This window comes from Pinus tabuliformis, chromosome 4_2 (assembly GCF_031772625.1).
Source record: "Pinus tabuliformis cultivar Carrire ecotype Pingquan chromosome 4_2, CPIR1, whole genome shotgun sequence".
Taxonomy (NCBI): Eukaryota; Viridiplantae; Streptophyta; class Pinopsida; order Pinales; family Pinaceae; genus Pinus; species Pinus tabuliformis.
The window spans coordinates 281,932,622-281,954,411 of record NC_142304.1 but is presented as its reverse complement, the minus strand read 5'-3'; positions in this window follow the sequence as shown (position 1 = coordinate 281,954,411).

The window sequence follows — 21,790 nt, the reverse complement described above, 5'->3', positions numbered from 1 at the left end:
TGGAAAATGCTGAAGGAAGAATCCAAGGTCTGAAACTTACCCCGGATGGTGCTGCTTCTACTCACCAACAATTTCTTGATGACACAATGCTGCAGGGCATTCCTACGATCAAGGAAGCCAGAGTTTGTTTGAACGACTTTTCTTTGGCACCTGGTACAGAGGTAAGCCTTGAAAAATCAAAGGTGTTATATTTTAACACTGACATTTCTATTCAGAGGAACCTCACCAGAATTCTTGGGTTTCAAAGGGATCAGTTACCTTCCAAGTACCTTGGAATGCCTCTTACTGAAAAACCTCTGAGCAAGGGAGTGTGGGATCTGGTAACTAATAAACTTCAGGACAAAGTCAGGAAATGGACCTATAGGTCTTTGAATTTGTTGGGGTGTCTTGTGCTTACAAAGGCTATCCTGCAAGCTATACCCATTTTCATGTATTCAGCTCTTCCTGATCCTAAAGGAGTTATGCAACAAATCAGGAGTATTCAACGAGATTTTCTTTGGGGCAAAGGGGAAGAGAAAAAGAAGTGGGATTTGGTAGCTTGGGATAAGCTCTGCAAACCTAAGGCCCATGGTGGTTTGGGGTTTCATGACCCTGAAACCCTTAGCAGATTTTTAGGAGCCAAACTTTGGTGGAGGTGGCTCAAGGAATCGGCAACCCCTTAGGCAAAGCTTTGGAAGTAGAAATATGAAAATAATTGGTAGGAGAGGGATCATATTTGAATGTCAGGTCTCATCAAGGGCTCCCACATTTGGAACCTTACTTGGGAGAATATGGCCATTATCCAGCAACATAGTTTCTGGGAGATCTGAGCTGGGAACCTTGCACGATTTTGGGAGGATAACTGGCAACAGGAACCGAATTTGTTTAGAAGAACTAACTGCTCTCAAAAATGACATTGAAAACAAAGGTTTACTTATGGTAAGTGACTTCTGGTATCAGGTAAGGGACAATGGCAAATGGAGAATGTGGAAGGATCTTGGTTATAGTGAAGAGAGTCCTTTAAAGGCCCAGGCAAACTCTTTTTCTCTTGACTTGGAGCAGAGGAAAATTTTGGTGTCATCCTCGTCTGACCAACTGATAGGGTCGAAACACCGAAGGCACCTTTAACCTCAAAGAAGCTAAACGAATGGACCTAGGTTTTGATTATCCAAACCCTAATCAAGTTTGGAATGACCTTTGGCAGAACTCACAATGGATGAAAATCAAGTTGTTTATATGGTTGGTTCACCAAAAGAAAATTCTCACATGGGAGAATCTTCTGAAAAGGGGATTTGTTGGCCCATCCAAATTCCATCTATGTGGCTTACAGGAGGAGATGATGGAACATTTACTAAACCTCTACCTTGTCAGATTGGGCGGCCTCAATCTTCAAGCAAATTGACAGGGACAGACTCAACATCACCAACACTTTCAGAAGAATTGGAGGAAAGACTTCTCAGGTAATGAAATCATTAACAAGGCTTGGACTCGGGTTCCAGGCTTCATCATATATGATGTCTGGAAAGAACGCAATGGCAAGATTTTCAAGAACAAAACAGGCTCGACCCAGAACAACATTGTCCAAATTTTACAACAGCACAAGGATACAGTAGAAGCCCTTATGTGGAAAATTCCTGAGGACCCTCCTTTGCTCCAGGATGCTCGCATACTGCTACAATTGAGTCTCCATTCTCTGGTCCCCCAAGGCACTGACAAGGGTGTGAGAAAAACAACTGCTTGTAAAGAGATCTGGCAACCTCCTCCTCATGGTTTTTTGAAAATCAATATAGACGGGGCTTCTAAGGGCAACCCAAGGATGGATGGATTTGGCGGTGTCATAAGAGATGAGTAGGGGCGCATAAAGGATATCTTTCATAGTCATTTGGGGACTGCAACTAATAACATGGCGCAACTCATGGCCTTAGAGCAATGCCTAGAAATCCTGATGGAGTCAAATTTACACAACACCATCATTGAAGCTGACTCGGAATTGGTCATCAATGCGACCAAGAAAATGTGGAATGGAACGGAACCTTGAAAAGTGTCGAAACATTGGAGGCTATCACAGGTCTTTCAGCATATTCATTCCCACTTTCAAACCCTGAGAACCATCAGCTTCGTTCATGTGCGAAGAAAATCCAATATGTTAGTTGATCATCTGGCGAATGAAGGAGTGCTATGTAAGGAAAGCTATGTTCGGTACGATTTGGATTCTATACCCTCTGGTAAAATGTGTGATGATTGTCAAGGACAGGCAGCCAAAGATATGGCGTACTTCCATACCATGAATAATGAGCAGGAGGAAGACTAGCGAAAGTAGGAGAGAGTGGAAATTCTAATTGTTGATCCTACACTGGTTGAAGTGCCACAGTAAATCCTAACCATCGATCCCATAGTCAATGCTTAAGTCAAAGCTAACTACGGGGGATGATTATTCGGCAAACATCGTGTTAGTTGAAGGGCCACAGGCCATAGGTTTTGATGGCCTTCGTTAGCGAATGGCTATTGGGTTTTAAAATGGTCGGAGGTTAAGTCTACGAGAGGACCCGAAGATTTATAGATCCATGGTTTATAATCTTTATCGGCTTCGTAAAGCAGGTAAGTTTCGCGCAAGTCTTCGATCCGATATCATTGAGGACTATCGAATTAAAAGGGTCTTGATTGAATGGCTATCGGGTTTTAAAATGATCGGAGGTTAAGTCTAAGAGCGGACCCGAAGTTTTATAAACCAATGGCTTATAATCTTTATCGGCTCCGTGAAGAGAGTAAGTGTCGTGCAAGTTTCCGGTGCCATATCATTGAGGACCGTCAGATCATTTGAGTTCTTGATCGAAAGGATATCGGGTTTTAAAATCGTTGAAGGTTAATTCCAAGACCGAACCCGAAGTTTTATAGACCAATGGTTTATTTTCTTTGTCAGCTCCGAGAAGCAGGGAAGTGTCGTGCAAGTTTCCGATGCAATTTCTTTGAGGACTGCCGGATCATTTGGGTTCTTATCGAATGGCTATCGGGTTTTAAAATGGTCGGAGGTTTTGTGTGTAAGGTTTTGGGTTTTTTTGACCCTGTTGTCTGTTAATCATCAACGGGTTTGTCTTTTGTTGGTCTTTACACTTCTAAAGACGTGTACCATATGTAATCCTTTTATCGGTTAATTGATGGCTCCACTCTTACTTGACCAAAAAAAAATAATGATTCTGAATAAGTATGCCAAGCCCTTTCCCACTGTTTAGAGGAAAAGGAATGCAATGTGAATGAAGGAACAAGTACCAATGGAGGTGAAGGTGTTTTCAATAGATTCTTGTAGTATATTATTTATGTGAACACCATCTCAACAAGGGCATGTTTAATGGTCTCTTCCTTTGATATGATTATATGCATCTTTTGATTTTGTTTGGATTTTCAGGAATACACTTTTAGTATATATGTTAAATGTATTTCCATCATATTTTTATGAATGAAATTATGTATTTTCCCTTTGGAAAAAAAAGGACATGCTTAATGGATAAACATCAATAACAAGACTAACACAATTAACATGAATAACAAGACCGATACTTATTAGGTCAACTAGCATAATTACCATGAATAGCAAGATTGATACTTATTAGGTCAAAGAAGTGTGCTTCATAAATGATCATTGATGTTGTAATGTTCAACTTTTATCCCAATCAACAACTTCCAAACTCATGAAGGGATGGATTGTACTTACAATTACTATTTTTTATTAATCTACCCTATCCCAGGTCCCATTGACTGCCACATGGAATCTGATATCAGCAGCACAAATGCTGACATCGACAGTACGGATGTTAACGATAGCATGATGATGTGGTAATATGGTCAGTAGACAACCAATCAAAGGGTGACACGTGGCAGGTGACGTCAATTATACGAACAATAACATCAGCAACACAATCAGTGGTGATGTGAGCAACATGGACCAATCAGACGCTAACATGTGGTAGTACAGATGGTGATGTCGTCATCATAGTCAGCGATGACATTAGCAGCTTGAGTTAATCAGATGATGACATGTGGTGCTAACTAGGTTTGATTGGGTGTATGATGGACGAATTAGAAGGGTCCATGTGGCCCAATCAAAACATGCCACATGGAACCTAGTTGGCGGTCGAATGGATCAACTAACCATACAAAATGTTGCCCCAACGGTGGTCACAGGCGGTGATGAATTTTTCACCCAGTTAATTTTTTCTGTGACCCTTAATGGTCGTCAGATGACTGGCGACGGTTGAAACTGCCGAATTTTTTTTATTTAAAAAACCAAATACGACCAAGAAGTTGATGTGTTTAAACCCATGACCTTCGGTCACTTATTTTAAATCATTACCAATTCATCCAATAAATTGGTATTTAATTAAAATGCAACCACCATATATTTAAACTTAGCTCGACCACCGAGTAGAGGATGTTGAGCCAGCAGATCAATTTCATATGGCCGCGTAGTGGGGCACGAGAATCGATGGAATCTGGGAATATTCTTCAGGAATGTTTCTTAGAATATTTCTCAAGAATATTATAGAGAATCTTTTAGATTCGCTAGAGCCTAGAGGTCACTTTGACTACAAAATGTTGCCCCAACGGTGGTCACAGGCGGTGATGAATTTTTCACCCAGTTAATTTTTTCTGTGACCCTTAATGGTCGTCAGATGACTGGCGACGGTTGAAACTGCCGAATTTTTTTTATTTAAAAAACCAAATACGACCAAGAAGTTGATGTGTTTAAACCCATGACCTTCGGTCACTTATTTTAAATCATTACCAATTCATCCAATAAATTGGTATTTAATTAAAATGCAACCACCATATATTTAAACTTAGCTCGACCACCGAGTAGAGGATGTTGAGCCAGCAGATCAATTTCATATGGCCGCGTAGTGGGGCACGAGAATCGATGGAATCTGGGAATATTCTTCAGGAATGTTTCTTAGAATATTTCTCAAGAATATTATAGAGAATCTTTTAGATTCGCTAGAGCCTAGAGGTCACTTTGACATAATTAGGTGAAGTTTATACTCATTTGAATTGGAATTTCACCAGGAGTTCAATAGTTTAGTCCATTTCTTCATCTTAACAGTGGATTGTTCTCCCATCTCCAGAAGAGAATCTTGTGAGGAATCTAAAAGATTCTCGGGGAGCCCGGATTTGACTATGGCAAAAAGGGATCGTATTTATACTCAAACTTCATGATTATTCCCCAAGATTTTGATGGTCCAAATGGTTTTCTGATTTGAGTACCATATGTTCAAGTCATCCTCGAATTTGGAGGTATAAGGTGTATTTTTCCATGTATTGATTTTGATTTTGTTGCTGATGAATGAGAAAGCTTCCCCACTTTGAGCATAGCCTAGAGACATAGTGCACACTGGGTGAACTCCGTTATCAATCTTTATGTCTCTTTCTCTTTATGGCTTCCTTTTATTTTCCTCTTATGTTATGTGTATGCACTTGTGGTTACATGCTCTTTAAAATGTAATTTTGAATACATCCTTGAAGTAAAAATATTTGGATCAGTAATGTTCATCATCACCAATTTGATTTCAATGTATTATTACCTTCATGCCCTTTGGGTTGTCAAGGATATTGGTCGATTCATTGTGGCTTCTACTATTGTCTTTTCTGGTCACAATTTTTAGTATTCTATTGATGACTATTGTGGGTGTGGCCGACAAATCTAGATGTAAAAAAGATATTTCTTTTATATGATTAATAGAATTTTTGTAGAAGCTTAAAAAGAGACTTTAAATTAGATATAAATTAATATAAAATTGTACTCTTATATTCACCTTTATGTACCAAACTATATAAATTCATTACGTTGAAATATTTTCATTATAATTCAATTTATATTTATATAAGTTAATAATGTGTTAATTTTCATTTCCCAAAAAAAATTGAAAATAATAAGATTTTGTTCAAAACATATTTTCAACATTAATATAAATAAATAAAAAATAACTAGATATAATATTTGTTGTAAATTGTTTGAGTTATACATGATGTTTATTGTTGGGAAGCCAAAAACTATAATATGGGTGATTTTAGTGTTTAATGAAATATTATTTATTATTTTTATATTTTAGTTTTAGTTTAAAGATTATTATATATTAATGATTTAATATTTTTGTAAATGAAATAATTGGTAATTTGGTATGTTTTTTACTCATAAAGTTGATTTTGACAATTATTATTATATTTCTAAGTGATTATATACACTTCTTCTACATACACAAATTAATTAAAAAAAATCTAACTATATATACCTTTTCCAAAAACACAAATTAATTAAGAAAAAATAAAATTTTAATCCCATAATTTACATAACACTTTATATCACAATTATGAAATAAAATGTCTCAAAAAATTATTAATTTAATATTATGATCATATATTAATAACTTTATTTAATATTTTTATTCTATTTTTAAATAAATCTTTCTACTTCCTTTATCTTTACAAAACCAAGATTTGACCTTAATGAAATTGGAGAACCCATTTAATTTATAAACCTTTTATTCCTCCTTATGGTGAATGCAAACCCACACAGTTTATAGAAAACCTTATATAGTACCTTTACTCCCGTTTTACATTATATGTGTTGCATTTTTCCCTCCCTCTTTTATTCGTTATGTCAATTTTATTTTATTGTTTAAACAAAAAAAAATTATGATGGTCATGGTGTGAAAACCAACCCAATTTAGAGTTCTCAAAACAATTTAGGATTCGCTTTAGATATTGGAGTACCAAAACCATGATGATTAGGAATTGTTGTTACGTATAAAATAATTCTTTTTAGTTAATATTTAAATAACATAACATATATATTTACATTGCATATATTTTGCATGAGAAAATTATCTTTTATAGAGAAGAAATTTAAAAAAAAAAAAACTTCTAATTTTCATTTTTAAGTTTCTAAGAACTTGATGGAGTTTAGCAAGGGCAAGGATGGATGGAATAGGGTTCCGTGTTGCCCCACTTCCCCTTAGCACCTCATAATATAAATGAAAGTTAATGAGGTATCACTTTTTAAGGAAGGTGACATGGGCTCTCACACAAGCCATAGTTGTGAAGCCGATGACATGGGTTGGAACCTTCATGATGTTCTTCTTCCTCGAAAACTTTTTTGACATTCTCTTGCTCCTTTGTTATGCTCTCATACTACTTTCATCATCAACCACGATTTTCAGCCATAGCATAGTGTCTCGAGCATGTGGTTCTTATTCGTCTGCTTTGGCTTTCCTTCCGTCTTTGGTGGATTTTTCCAAAAATGAGGGACTCGTCTGCCTCCAATGGATGTTCAACCCTCTCAGCATGATTTTCTAGTTACATTCTTTCATTGGCATCTCTTACAGCTCTCAACCCCACATACGTTAAGTATTGGATGCATCTCACTACCTCTTGCTACAATGACGCGTCAGCGTGCACGCTATAACAAGGGTAGAGGCGGGCAAGGAACAATGAGCAGCTCCAAGGCAAGGTTTCAAGCCAAGTACTTGACACACAGTTTTCATGAGCACACCCATCCTGACGTCCAAGAGGAAATTAGGTTGGTGAAGGAGGAAATTTGTTAGGAAAGGCAAGAAGTTATGGATTTTGATGCCATGGCAAGAATTTCTCCATGGGTTCTAAATACAGGAAATTCACGTGGAAGGCAAAATAACTACCTCCATACAATGGACCTCTATTTACATGTCAAGTTGTCATTGGGGAAAGTTCTAGTAGATCGGTGGCAGGCTCAAGTTAATCTCATGCACAAGTTGGATGAGTTGAAGAACCTCATGCTGAATGTAGAAGGGAGATTGGAAATGTTGGAGATGGGGTCACCACCCAACCCACCAATTCCTCCATCATGGAAGGTTGAGGAACAACCCATCAATCTAGACACTTCTTTATCCTTTTGAGGCCTAAGTTCCCTTTTGGATTTCTATGCTGGTTTCTTGGGGTGTTGACACCCTATCTCTCTTGTTATTCTTAGTTTCCTTAGTTTGTTTTTCAGACATTGTGGTGTAACAATGCCACTTTTTTCCTTGAATTTTGTTGTTGGTTTCCCCAGTTATGGGAAACAAATACATTGTTAACTCTCTGGACACATCTTGTCATTTTTTAGTTTAATTACATGTTTTTGGAATTCATACTCTTTTGTTTTTGGTACGGTTTCCCAAGTGGCATGCCAAAGACAAAGAATCTAGAAGATATGATGTAATTCTTTAAAAATCTAATGTAAGAATCAATTAAAAAAATATCATACACTCTTAGGATTTTAAAATTAAAGAATACCTACAAACCCATGGATTTTTTATCCATATGTTGTTGAAAGGATTCTTTTCTATAAATAATGTCCTTTCATGGCCTAAGACAACATTATGCATTTGGATGTGCTTGAAAACTCAAAAAATAACCAACATAATGATGACATTTATATATTGTTGCACACACTACATCTTAAATAGATTCATAGATAGGTTGGACGAGACCTTCAGACATGGATGGATGTTTTATAGGAACATATTATTGGTGGATTTGACTTGAAGTTAAATACTAAGCAATTACAAAGTTTTAATTATCAATGACTAGTTTGCATATTCTTAATATATATGACTATTTAATGGAGTTGATATGACTATATGATGGAATTGTATGAGGAAAAAATAAGGATTTTTTTAGGGGGGAAAATATTCATCCATTTAGTTAAAAAATGTAGAAATTTCACCATAGATTAAACTGATTATGCAATGTACTAAAGCAAAATACTTAATCTGCTTGCGGAAGCTGAATCGATTTTGAGCAAGATCAAACATAACACATATAACAGAGAAGAAGATTCAATCACACATGAAACACAAAAGAATACTCTAGGGAAAGCCTCAGCTAAAAACCATGCTATATGTATTATCATACAAGTGGAAATATCTCAGGATTACACAAAGCTTTAGCTCTCAAGCTATCCAGCTCTCAGTACAATCACTCACTGTTGCTCATAGACAGAATAGACAAAACATATGCCTTCCTTCAGTCCTCCAAGCCTCCTATTTCCTTGCACAGTTTCTCCTGGGTCCTCTAGTGGTATCCTATGTGATACTCACCTCACACACTACTCTAACCTCTAAAATAACTGCGCAATCCTGAAGGAGTGAATTCCTCTACATGGATGAGTTTCCTTTATAGGAAAATCCCTCCAACTGATAGTACATTGTCCCTTCCTTTAATCTTGTTAGGTTCCTATACCAATAGGTTTCACTTTTCATGATTGACTATGGAAGTGCCAAATATGTTCATCCTTGCATTCTGCAAAGGTCCCATATTTTCTAAACAAAGCAAGGAAATTAAAAAATGAAAAGAGGGTATGCCCTAAAAGAATAATCAAAGGGCAAGAAAAATTAATTGGTCAGAGAAAATAATAAACATGAACCCCAAACCAAAAGACCAGGAAAGTGGCCAGTCAAAATGCCACTGCTATCTTGTTTGCAAGTTCACAATGGGTAAATATTGTTGCTTACCACACTTGATGGATGGCCCAACAGTTAAATCCGGACCATTCCATATTTAATTTTTTTGTTGTAGAATAGAGAAAGAATATATGTCCAAACAGTTCAAGCTTGACAGATAAGTACACAGATAGAGAAAATAAGGATCCCAACTGCTTAATCTGGGCCCTTGGAAGAGATAAGGGTAGATTTAGATAGGAGGACAGTCAAAAGAAAAGAGGAACTTCAGGGTTTGCAAGTTCAAATGCACCCAATCAAAAGGAAGAAAAAATGCTAGGTGTAGGTTGGGTAAGCAGTTTGAGGTTGCAGAAACAAGGTTGTGATCTTTTTGCCTTATCAAGAAAGGACTCATCTCATCAATGATACAAGGACCATGGCAGTTGTTTGGTTGCATAGCAATGGAAGCATGACTAATTCCCCCTTCATTCCCCCAGAAATCTTTTACTAACATCCCCTCAAGGACCTTGGGATCTGCCCAATAAGTCCTGTTTCACTTCTTTCTATGAGAAATGCTAAGTTAAATTCTAAGTTTACTTAGTGAAAAGAAGCCACATTTCTTGTGTAAAAATCATCATTCCATACTCCTTACATTTTCTTATGCCTAAGTTTTCACTTTACAAACTTAGCATCTATGCATGCAATTGCATTCCATAAAGCCATATTAACATTTAACTCTATTATGTAGCTCCCTAAATCATTTTCCCCACCCCTATTCTTACAAAAATTATATAAAAGCCCAAAAGATATAAATATCCCTACACCCTTAGCAATCTTAGCCATATAATATAGTTTTCGAGAATTGTTAAGTCCATTTGGGACTTTAATAAGAACCCCTTCCACGTCCATAAGCCTTGGGATTTATTTAACCTCAGGTTAAATAAATAACCGCTGTAAACCCTCCCACTATACCACACATTCAAACCTTGGTGCGCATATAAACCATGGGGTTAGTTTGATATTTGGTCGAATTAATAACCACACCAACCCGTATAACCACAAAACCCATAAACCCAAAGTTTTTAACCCCCGCGACATTTTATAATATAAAAATAAGGGCGGGTCCCCGCACCGTATCGTACCAGCACCTACGCATCCCATCAACCCTCCGATCCGGCCCTGCAGATCCGACAGCTCACGCTGATATCGGAGCCGCCCCGCTGTACGAGGGTTAGCTCCCGATAGAAAGCAGTTTTTCCGCCATACGCGGGGACGCGTGGCTCGTTACGATTGCATCGGGCCCGCGCTAACACAAACCATCCCTGTACCAAAAGCGGTCTGATGGAAACCACTTACTGCTCGTCCTCCCCGCCGCTCACGTCATACACCACGCCAGCGCCCGCGCTACTGTACAATCCATCGTGGCCGCCATGTCACCCATTCACATCAGCTGCCACGTTATCCACCGTACATGCTACAGGACAAGGTGACGTCAGCACAAAAAGCACCAAAAAGTCCGAAAACCACAAATTTTCGTTAAAAACTCATGAAAGTGATGTTTTTGTTTGTTTTTATGTGACCGTTAGTCAAAGTTTGTGCATGAAAATTACGTCCAATCCGCCATTGATGTTCCAGTCTGCTACCCAGGTGTATTCAACCTGCAACCCTACCTCCTCAGCTCTACCTGCAACTGCATTCCACAGCAAAGTCTCGAACAAACAAGTATTTACCCGAGAAAGCCCACAAACCCTGTTTTTCATAATTTCTCTGCAAAATATCACCAATACAGCTAAATTAAACTCAAAAGCATTATCGCCCACAAGCTCCTCCGCTCTGCCTCACTGAGTAACCATATTTTCGAGCAAAAACCTGCCAATTTCTGTGACTCTGATAAACTGTCCACTAAAGCTCGAAATCCAGCTCCTGTTAACCTGCAAAACCACTAAAAAACCTGCAAAATCCCTACTATCTCCACTCCTTTAAAGCTTCCTTGTTGCAGAGCCCTGCATACTCTCTATTCCCGTTGAGCTCTACTCAGCAGGGGCACCTTTGCACAGAACTCAAACTGCAAATTCCCTGTCAAAAAATCCATTGTCAGGACTCTGTTTCCTGTTGAAATATAGGCCAAATCCAACTATAATCACAGTCAATCATGGAGACTCCAGTAGCCCTAAATATTGCACCACTAAATGCACCTCATAAATAGTTAGAGTGGATACCTCTTGCTGACATAGACTATCAAATTGATGATATGGAGGGAATCAAGCCTCACCTTCAGGATTCTGTGAAATAAGGAATAACTTCAGAAACAATTCTGACCTGTTTGGAATATGGGAATCCAACATGCCTATATATTACCTGCCCTCAGTGAATGTCTTCCCTAACCTCATCCATCAATGTTGTGCTAACTATGAACCTTCTCAAAGGACAGTGATGGACCCTGCTAGAAATGTTCTCTTTTACATTACCCCTCGGTCCATAAATGAGATGCTGCAATTCAAGCCAACCCAGCCTTTGGTCCCCCTTTCCATGAGACAATTGCTGGATCAAGCCTCAAAGTTGTCCTCTGCAGAAGTTGACCGAATTTCCAAGCTGTTTATGCCACCAGAGTGTTACTCCAGATTCACAATCCCCTATCACCATGCTTGGTTTACTGAGGATGGAAAAATGCTCATAGATATGATTTCCTACATCCTGGGATTCAGAACAAGTGAAATTGTGGATGAGACTGTCTTTTCTTTGATGTCCATGTTTACTCCAGGACAGCCCCCTGCTGTCAAGTATGACTATGCCACCTTCATAGCCAACAAGATTCATGAGCAGTTCATGAACTTAGAGAGGGAAAGGGTGTTCAAATATACTTCATATATATATCATTTGTTGATGTACTATCAGTCTGATAGTTTCCTGGTCTTCCTTAAAAAATTGGATGCTAGGGAGGAGCGAAGGTCTTTAATATTTTGTTCATCAGTGTTCCATCATGATAATTACTCCCCATACACATACTGTGAGTTCATTGACCTTTTTGTCTATCCAGCCACTTCCTTATTGTCAACAGATCCTCCTCCCAGGCTCACTGCTGAAATGCAGAGAATCCTACATCTCTCAAAAGGATACAGCATTGGTGACTGGTACTTCTACCAAAACCACACTATAATCAGGATTTATGGCTGTGAATTAGCCCCCTACAGACTGCCAAAATATGTCCCCATGAGACTCTTTGCCTTGGAGTACTATCGGCAATTCAACAGTGCAGATTTAACTCACTTCTACGGTGCTAGGAAAAAGGCACAGCTTAAAATAAGAGATCAATTGGGCCCCTTTACCTTTAATAAAAGGAAGAAGCATGGAAGGATGCTGACACTATTCTGAGAGAGAAACTTAGGCTCAAGCTAAGTTTCCATTGGGCACCTTATGACCCTGAACATTTCATAAGATGTAGAAGAGTTAAAAACAAGCTCACAGGGTATGTGCACCACAGAATCCTTGAAATTGAACAATATGCCAATCAACAAGAATGGGTAGAGGGCACACTAGTGGAAGAGCTTACTGAAGAAGAGATAACAGAAAAAGCAATCAAAAACCTTGAAAAATCAGTTGACCTGGAATCTTTTGGACAGGTGTTTTTCACAGGTCCTCGGCACCTTGGAGAAGGCACCTCATCTGCCACGGTTTCCCAACAACCTGCCCAAGTAAGTGCTCCACCAGCAGACACATCTAAAGGAAAAGAGGTGCAGCATTCAGAACAGCAAGAGACAATGGCAGACCGGCCGGTTTCAATAGATGAACAAAGTCAAGGGCAAGACCCTTCAACACAAGCAAAGGCAACTGAAATCCCTGTGTTACAGACTCCTCTTAATGAGGAAAGGGCCAAGAAAAGGGATAGACAGGAAGAGACACCCACAGGGACATCTACAGATTAGCAAGGAGAAAAGAGACAAAGATTAAATCCTTATTCAGAAGAAGAATTGCCAGAGGGGCCAACTGAACAGCAAGTTCCCCCAAGCATGGAGACATCAGCTAGCTCCTTTCAGCCAGAGCAAGAAAGACAACAAGGTGTGGAGGTTACATCCACCAGGAAACAGAGCAGACAGGGCTCTGATATCAAGAAGGCATTCACTGATATCAAGGCTAGAAATGAGCCAGTGAGGTTCCAGCTTTACAACCAACTGCTAAGAATGGCTCCCACTAATCAGCAAAGGCTAATGGCAGCCTATGACATCCAAGAAGGGAAAATGACCCTCAGTCATTTCAGACCTACAATGCAGCAACCACAATCAGCTGCTAACTATATCAGAACCAATCTGGAAGTTCTCTCCAAAGATATCCATCCAATGGACCAGATTGAATTACACAAACAAACCGACGAAATGGTATATTCTACCTTGGCAGACAAAACATTGTTGGCCCATAGATTGCAAAATTCATTGCACAATACTTCTGCCCAACTAGAATTGGAGAAGGCCTCCTCAATGGCTAAGGATAATAGAATCAAATCCTTGGAGGAGATTATTATAGAGTTGGGACATGATCCCAAGGATCCTAAGGGCATTCAGGCCTTGATCAAAAAGAAAGAGGAAGACATAGCAGCCCTCAGAAGACAACTCAGGCTGCCAGCTACAATACATCCTCAAACTACAGAGGTGGCACAACAAAAAGAAGAAGAGGATGTGGTTACTTTGCTTATGAGGATGCATAAAAGACTCATAGAAATAGAGAGCGCCTTGGAAGCATCACTACAAGGAAGACAGGGAGAGTTGGCCTCTCAGCCAATGCAAACAACTATAACTATTGAGACTGCACCTCCTACAGTCACCACAGCAGCCCCCCTTCTGATCCAACATCAATAGTAGGTACCTCAACTCCAGCCTCAACTTCAGCAGCAGTTTCAGCAACAACTACAGCAGCAGCAGAGCAAGAGGCCAGCCTGAGTATGGAGGAGATGATGAAAGAAATAAAGGCTCTGGAAGTACAGATGGCAGAATTGAAAGAGGCCAAAGAAAAGCTGGCCAAAATTGAGGTAAGATATGACAAATCAAAGATGGATGTAGCTGAGAAGACAAGGGAAGTAAAAACCCTAGAGAAAAGAATAAAGGAGCTGGAAAAGGAGCTTACCCTTGATAAGACTCTAGTTGAAGTCAAGAAAATTTTGTGGGCCAAAATTGGCCAATCCATTACTGACCAATGGCAATCCATTGAAACTATACATGAGCAAATGGAATTGATAGGCTTAGCTCAATTTGAAAATCAAAAGGCTAGAGCATTTTTAGGAAATATGCGTGAGCAAGCCAACAGAATGATCCAATTTCTCAACACTCATACCAAAGAGCAGTTGGCAGCAATAGGTATCATGGAACATGATAGATACCATCTTACTAGTGAAAAGGGTGCTGACCCTAAGGAATTTTGTGCAAACTCTGGAAAGAAAATGCCAAGAAATGCAAGCAGAGGTAAATGAGTTCAGAATAAAGTTTGCAGCATTACAGAGCAGAGGGCTACCCAGTTTATTAACCAACGTTGGAAGACTGCTATCACATGAGTAATATGCCAACATGGTAAACAACTATGCCTCCAATCAAATTACAACATCCTCAAGCACCTCAGAAGAAATAGGGCCTCCCTCTAGACAGAGTCTTTATGACAAACTAGAAAATCTGTTCTATATTAAACATGAGATAAACCATCTTTTTGAAGTCCAGCCCAACTATTATAAATACACTGAAGCTGATGAAACATTGATAAAGATACAAAGACATTTTTTGCCTACAGAGGATTGGTGGAAAGGAATGTTCGAGACATTACTCAGGTAATTTGGTTTATTTTTCTTTTTGATCAGCTACAGGTCAGCTAATACAGAGGCACGGTCCACCTGTCAAAGGGAAGAGAACAGCAAAAAAGCAGAAATTGAATGGTGACTACAACTCGTTAGTGAAAACCAAACACTGATGACAAGGCCAAGACAGCGACAAGCAACATAGCAACATCAAGGCAGCAAACGCAGAATGAATGCGCAGCAACCAGCCGACTCACTCAGCCCAGAAAGTCAAAATACCTCTGACAAATTGGACAGCTAGCACATTCATATTTACTGCAGCATTTATTCCCTCATTTACTACTTCTTAAGAGTTGGTAAAGGAAGTTATGAATTCAAGACTTATCTTCATGATATTTTGTATCTCCCTTTTTGTATAAATACCTCCCCATAATATGTATTTGGGGTTGGTGATTTTCTCTCTGGACTGCGCTGTAAATTCTCAGACTGTTTTAATACAAAAGTTGTTGAAGTTCACTGATGATGACCGTCTGGATGTGGATTTGATGTTCTGGGACCTGCTACAAAATTCCTGTGTCATTCTATGGAACAATAAGTTATTCTAAACTGTGTTTTATGTTTTCTGTGTTTGCAAATTTCATATATGTTCCATAATCTTAGTAACAGAGAAGAAAGAATAGCCCAGAATTTGTTTAAATGCACCTGTGTTCAATCTTTGCTATTAATTGTGTTTTCTTCAGGATTAGTCATAAATATGAATTCTTAATTGCTCATGTTTGCACTAATTCATTCATTTTGAATACTATTTAGGAATTCTTAACTGCTCCTGGATAATATTCATGCACTTTCCCTCTACCAGCATAATGAAAGATTCTTGATTGCCTTTCATTCCCTGACTTCATTCCATCGACTTCCAGATTTGAAAATTGTTCCTAGACTGCCTATCTTGCTCTGTAGCATTACCATTTACTCAAGAAACACTTTCAGAAGTACACCATCATTGACTCCATTGCCCAATAGTATAGACTATTTTGGACTTTGCATCCCAGCTCTGCCATGAAATCACCATCCAACAAACTAAAAATCAAACTCTGTGCATCATAACTAACCTAAAATACACCAAAACAAAGCTAAAATACAAAGAGAGATCCCTCTCTGGTTGCAGGTAGGCTAGAACCTGCAGCTAAAAGATTGGTTAGTGGTTACCTCGGCCGTATTCCCTTCAGTAGGCAGGGAACAACCTAAGTGATAACATCATTGGCGACTCAATTGGGGAACTGAATGACTATTTGTAACTGTTGTCTATTTTCTAAAGCTACAGATGGAGCTTGAAGTTAGCCAGGTAGCCTTTGAAACTATCTTTGCTCTGCATTTACAGGAGTAAATAAAAGTTGCTTCAGTCAATCTCCAGTATAGTTCTAGGCTTTAAACAGTTGTTCCAAAGATTTGCTCATTTTCCTCTGTTTCAACGTATTCAAAGGAAAGCCTAAAGCCTCCTATATTTCAAAGGAACTCTTGTAGAATATTGTGAAAAAACTGTGGTTTTAAAACATTTCCAGAAAATGCCAAAAACAAATTCAAAAGCTAGCTCCAAAGAAGAAAACTCGTTACACCAGGTCAAATCTTGACCCAGATCCTCCAACTGTTTTTAAAAATCCTAACTTGATCTCTAAGACCCTTAGGAAGCAAGAAGAAATAGAAAAATCTGCTGATTCAAACCTTCAAACAATTCAGCAGAACTATATCCCAACTCCTGCTAAAGTGTCAGTCTGTCCTCACCTTACTGCTGCTTCTCCTAGTTCTTCATCCACCTCTCAAAGCACCTTCTCCACACCTCCATCCACCACATATATTTCCACTCCAGTCCCTGTTGTTTCAGCTGTCCCATTTCTTCCTGTTGCCCCATTTATCCCTGTGAATATGGCAAACCGTTATGCTCCTCTTCAGTTGCCTGGAAATCCAGGGGCTATGCCTCAGGATTATCAGAGAAAAATCACATATTTTGATGGTACTGGCTCCTACACAGCCCAGCAACACACTAAGAAAATGCAAGATTATTTTGAGAATTATGAAATAGATGATGATGATGTGAGAATGAATATTTTTGTCCAAAGTCTAACTGGTGATGTAAGGATTTGGTTTAGAGCACTTGCTGCAAATTCTATAGCTGATTCAGAAGCTCTTTATCAATCCTTCCTAAACAGATGGGAAAAGAAGAAGGACCCTTTACACATCCTGACAGAATATGATAATTTGAAAAGAGGCCCACAAGAAACTGTCCAAGACTATTGTGCTAGGTTCAACAATGTTTATAATGCTATTCCTCAAAACCTTAGACCTCCACCTGATTTAGCTTTGATCAAATTCCCTGATGGATTTGATTCTGACATGGCATACCAACTGAGGGAAAGAGCCCCTCCAAGCTTAGCAGACATGCAGAATATAGTTGTTAGTGTGGAGGCAAACCTAATTGCTAAACGAAATCGGGCAAGGGCTGAAAGAAGGACAACTTTCAAAGAAGAACCTTCAGCATTTGAAAAAAAACTGGACGCAATCATCAAAGGTATGGACATACTTGGGGATAGGGTGGAAACTATTGAAAGGAAATCATCATGGGAAGGTCAACCAAGTAACACTCCAAGAAACCCAAACTTTAGAAAAAATCAAAATCCAAATGTTGGAAGGGTTGGCCCTGACCAGAACGTTAGACCTCCCTTTCAAGAGAACTATGCTGAAGCCTCAACCTCTAGTGAGCCAATAGAGGACACCCATATCAACCTAATGGGGTTAAACAATGACCAACAAATTTTTCTAACACAAGATGACCCAGAGGCTCACAATTTCAATCAATTTCAAACCAAATCCGGAGAGTCATTTGATTTTAGGGAAGGCTATGATGCAGCAGTCTATGAGGTTCATAAACAGTACAAACTAAGAAGCATAACCATAGATGTGCTTGAACCTGCCAGGGTGAAGGATACCAAGCAGCCAAACAAAACAAAAGATAAAGTTGTCCTGATAGAACCCTCTTCTAAAACAAACCCAGACCCAAAGGAATTTACTGTGGAAGACATATCAGACTTACAGCTCTCAAAAAATCAGCCATACACATCCCATCCTTCAAAAGAAAATCTAAACTGCCCTCTTGAAAATAATTTCAAATCAGATGTACCTCAAAACAACACTCATAATCAAGAGAAGATCACTGAAAATTCAACTGAGAAAGAATAGGCTGTTGTCCATAATACAAAAATGCAGGCAGAAGAACCTTTCAACTTAGAAACAGAAATAGTTAAGCTAAAAATAGCTATTCCTCTGTCTAAGTTGGCTAAACATGTAGTGTACAGACAGCAAATCAAAAGGTCACTGCAGATACCAGAGAATAAGGATTCAATTAATGTTCTAGATGATCAACCAGAACTGATTTTTGGTCTTGAAGTCAACGATAAAACAGTAGATGGAGGGGTCCCTCCATTCTATGTGAGCTTAAACATTCATGAAAAAGTGCTGCATAATGCAATGTTTGATTCGGGAGCTTCCCATAACCTAATGCCTAATCTGTGATGGAAAGACTGGATCTAGATATCACAAGGCCCTACAAAGACCTGTTCTCATTTGATTCCAGCCAGGTCATGTGTCTAGGCCTAATCAAAGACCTTTGCGTATCTTTAGTCCAATATCCAGCTAAAACAATCTTGATGGACGTGGTGGTAGCTGATATTCCACCTAAGTATGGTATGTTTTTGTCCAGATCTTGGGGTGCAAAACTCCAAGGATCTTTGCAACTAGACATGTCCTATGCCAATATTTCAGTCTTTGGAAAGCCAAAGAGATTATACCGGGAAACACTGATGAAGTATGTGGTTAGTAGTCAAGAAAAACCCAAAACTTCCCCATCTATTCTATGCATTCCAATATGGATTCATTCATTTTATATAATGCTCAGATGTGTCCCAAAATTGATGTCAAGCTCCTAGAAACAGTACAAACAGAGAGCTTGAATAAACAATCTAGTGCCCAAGATCAAAAAACTGTTGATATGATTAATACAATAAACGAAAATGATATATCATATGAAATACAAGAGCCAAATCTGCCCACTGAACAGGCTTCCAAAACTCTTGAGGCTAGTCATACTCAAGAAATCTTATGATACTTAGAGTTTAATGGCTCGGTAAATAAATTAGGAGCAGGGGCAAGGGTTTGGATACACAACATGCAAAATGACCATGCTGAAGGTCATGCATATAGGTTAAATTTCAGATGTACAAACAATATGGCCGAGTATGAAGCCCTTTTATTAGGACTCAAACTGATCAGAGGTCTAGGGGCAACCAAGGTTTCAATTCTAGGAGATTCAGATTTGATTATACAACAGATGAAGGGAAACTTTTTTACAAATGATCTTAGGTTAAGGGCCTACAGAGGGTCAGCTATTGAAATACTTACCACTTTCTCAAAATTTCAACTCACCAAAATTCCTAGAAAGCACAACTTACATGCACATAGCTTGGCAACTTTTGCCAGCACATGCAAGCTTCCATTTGAACCCAATCACCATTTCACTGCTGAAATCAAACACAGACCTGTTGTCCCAGATAATGTCAAAAACTGGCAGGTCTTTGAGAATGATACACAAATAAATAATTTCCTGACTTTGAAAGAAGAATTCTCAATCATAAGCATCGATACAAGCACCATTGACAAACTACAACAAGTAGACAACAGTGAACAAAATATATCAGCTGAAACAGAAAATCTAATTTTGCACCCAACCACTTTTGATGACAAGAATTTACAAGAGCTGAAGCAAATAGACCTTGATGAAATAGCTGAGGCAGAAGCTGAAGTAATTGAACTAAAGGATAATTTTCTGCCCACGGGCTTAACTCCTTTAGAGGACATATTTGATTCAAATGACATTCCTAGAAAGCCAAAGATGCAACCTTTCAATGCAAAAATTGAGGATTGTAACATTGGAACCACAGAAAATCCCAAAATGGTAAAACTATCTATAACATTGCCTGCTGATCAGAAGTTAAAATACATTGAGTTGTTTAAGGAGTTCCAAGATGTCTTTGCCTGGAGTTATGAGGACCTCAAGTCCTATGATACTTCGATCATCCAGCACACTATACCTTTGAAAGAGAATCAAAAACCTTTTAAACAGAAGCTTAGAAGGGTGAATCATGTCCTCCTTTCCCTGATTGAAAAAGAATTTAAACGAATGTATGAAGCTGGAATCATTGCACCTATCAGGTTCTCAGAATGGATTTCAAATCTGGTGCCTACTAGGAAGAAAACCGAGGAGATAAGACTATGCGTTGACTTGAGAAATTTGAATAAAGTCTCTCTCAAAGACCACTACCCTTACCAAAGATGGATCATATCCTATAAAGGGTAGTAGGAGCTTCTAGGATCTCATTGCTAGATGGATTCTCAGGATTCAATCGGATTTTGGTCCACCCGGATGATCAAGACAAAACTGCCTTTACAACAACTTGGGGAACTTTCAAATATGTCAAAATGCCTTTTGGACTCAAAAATGCAGGGGCCACATTTCAGAGAGCAATGGACATAGCCTTTGCCAAAGAGATCCATGATTTCTTAGTAATATACCTTGATGATCTCACTGCTTTTTCAAAATCAGACCAAGAACGTTTAGAACATTTAAGGCAAGTGTTCCTAATTTGCAGGAAATATGGCATATCATTGAACCCAAAGAAATCACTGTTTGACCTGGAAGAAGGCAAACTCCTAGGTCACATAATTTCAAAATATGGCATTAGAATTGACCCAGATAGAATTCAAGCTATCCTCCAAGTCCCTCATCCAAGAAACATCAAAGAACTGCAAGATTTTTTAGGAAAGATCAATTTCCTAAGAAGGTTTATTCCCAATTTAGCCGAGCTAATAAGGCTATTGAATAATATGCTGAAGAAAGATTCTAAAGTCAAATGGACCATGGAAGCTAAACAAGCATTTGAGGACATCAAAACAGCCCTAACAAAAACACCAGTCCTCACAAGCCCCAAGTTTGATAGAGATTTCATCATTTTTTCCTTTGCATCTGAGCATACAATTGCTGTTGTCCTATTGTAAAAGGATGACCAAGGGTGTGAGAAGCCTATTGCTTTTTTCAGCAAAGCCCTTAGAGATGCTCCCTTAAAATATCAGATCATGGAAAAGCAAGCTTATGCCCTTGTAAAAGCCATCAAGGATTTCAGAGTTTATATCTTATACTCTCATGTGATAGCCTATGTTCCAAATGTTGTGGTTAAGGACATTTTAACTCAAGAAGGAATTGAAGGTAAAAGGGGCAAATGGATAGCCAACATCTTAGAATATGACATTGAAATCAAGCCTACAAAACTGATAAAAGGACATGGATTATCCAAACTGATGACTGAAACCAATTTTCAAGCCCTTGACATCAATGAACTGGATAACAAACAAGAGATGGCGACTCCACAGATCAATCAAGCCTTTTTACAATCACCTTGGTATGCTGACATATGTTTTGTATTGTTAAACCTGCAAGCTCCTCCAGGGTTATCCAGGACTAAAAAGAGATTCTTAAAAATGAAAGCATCAA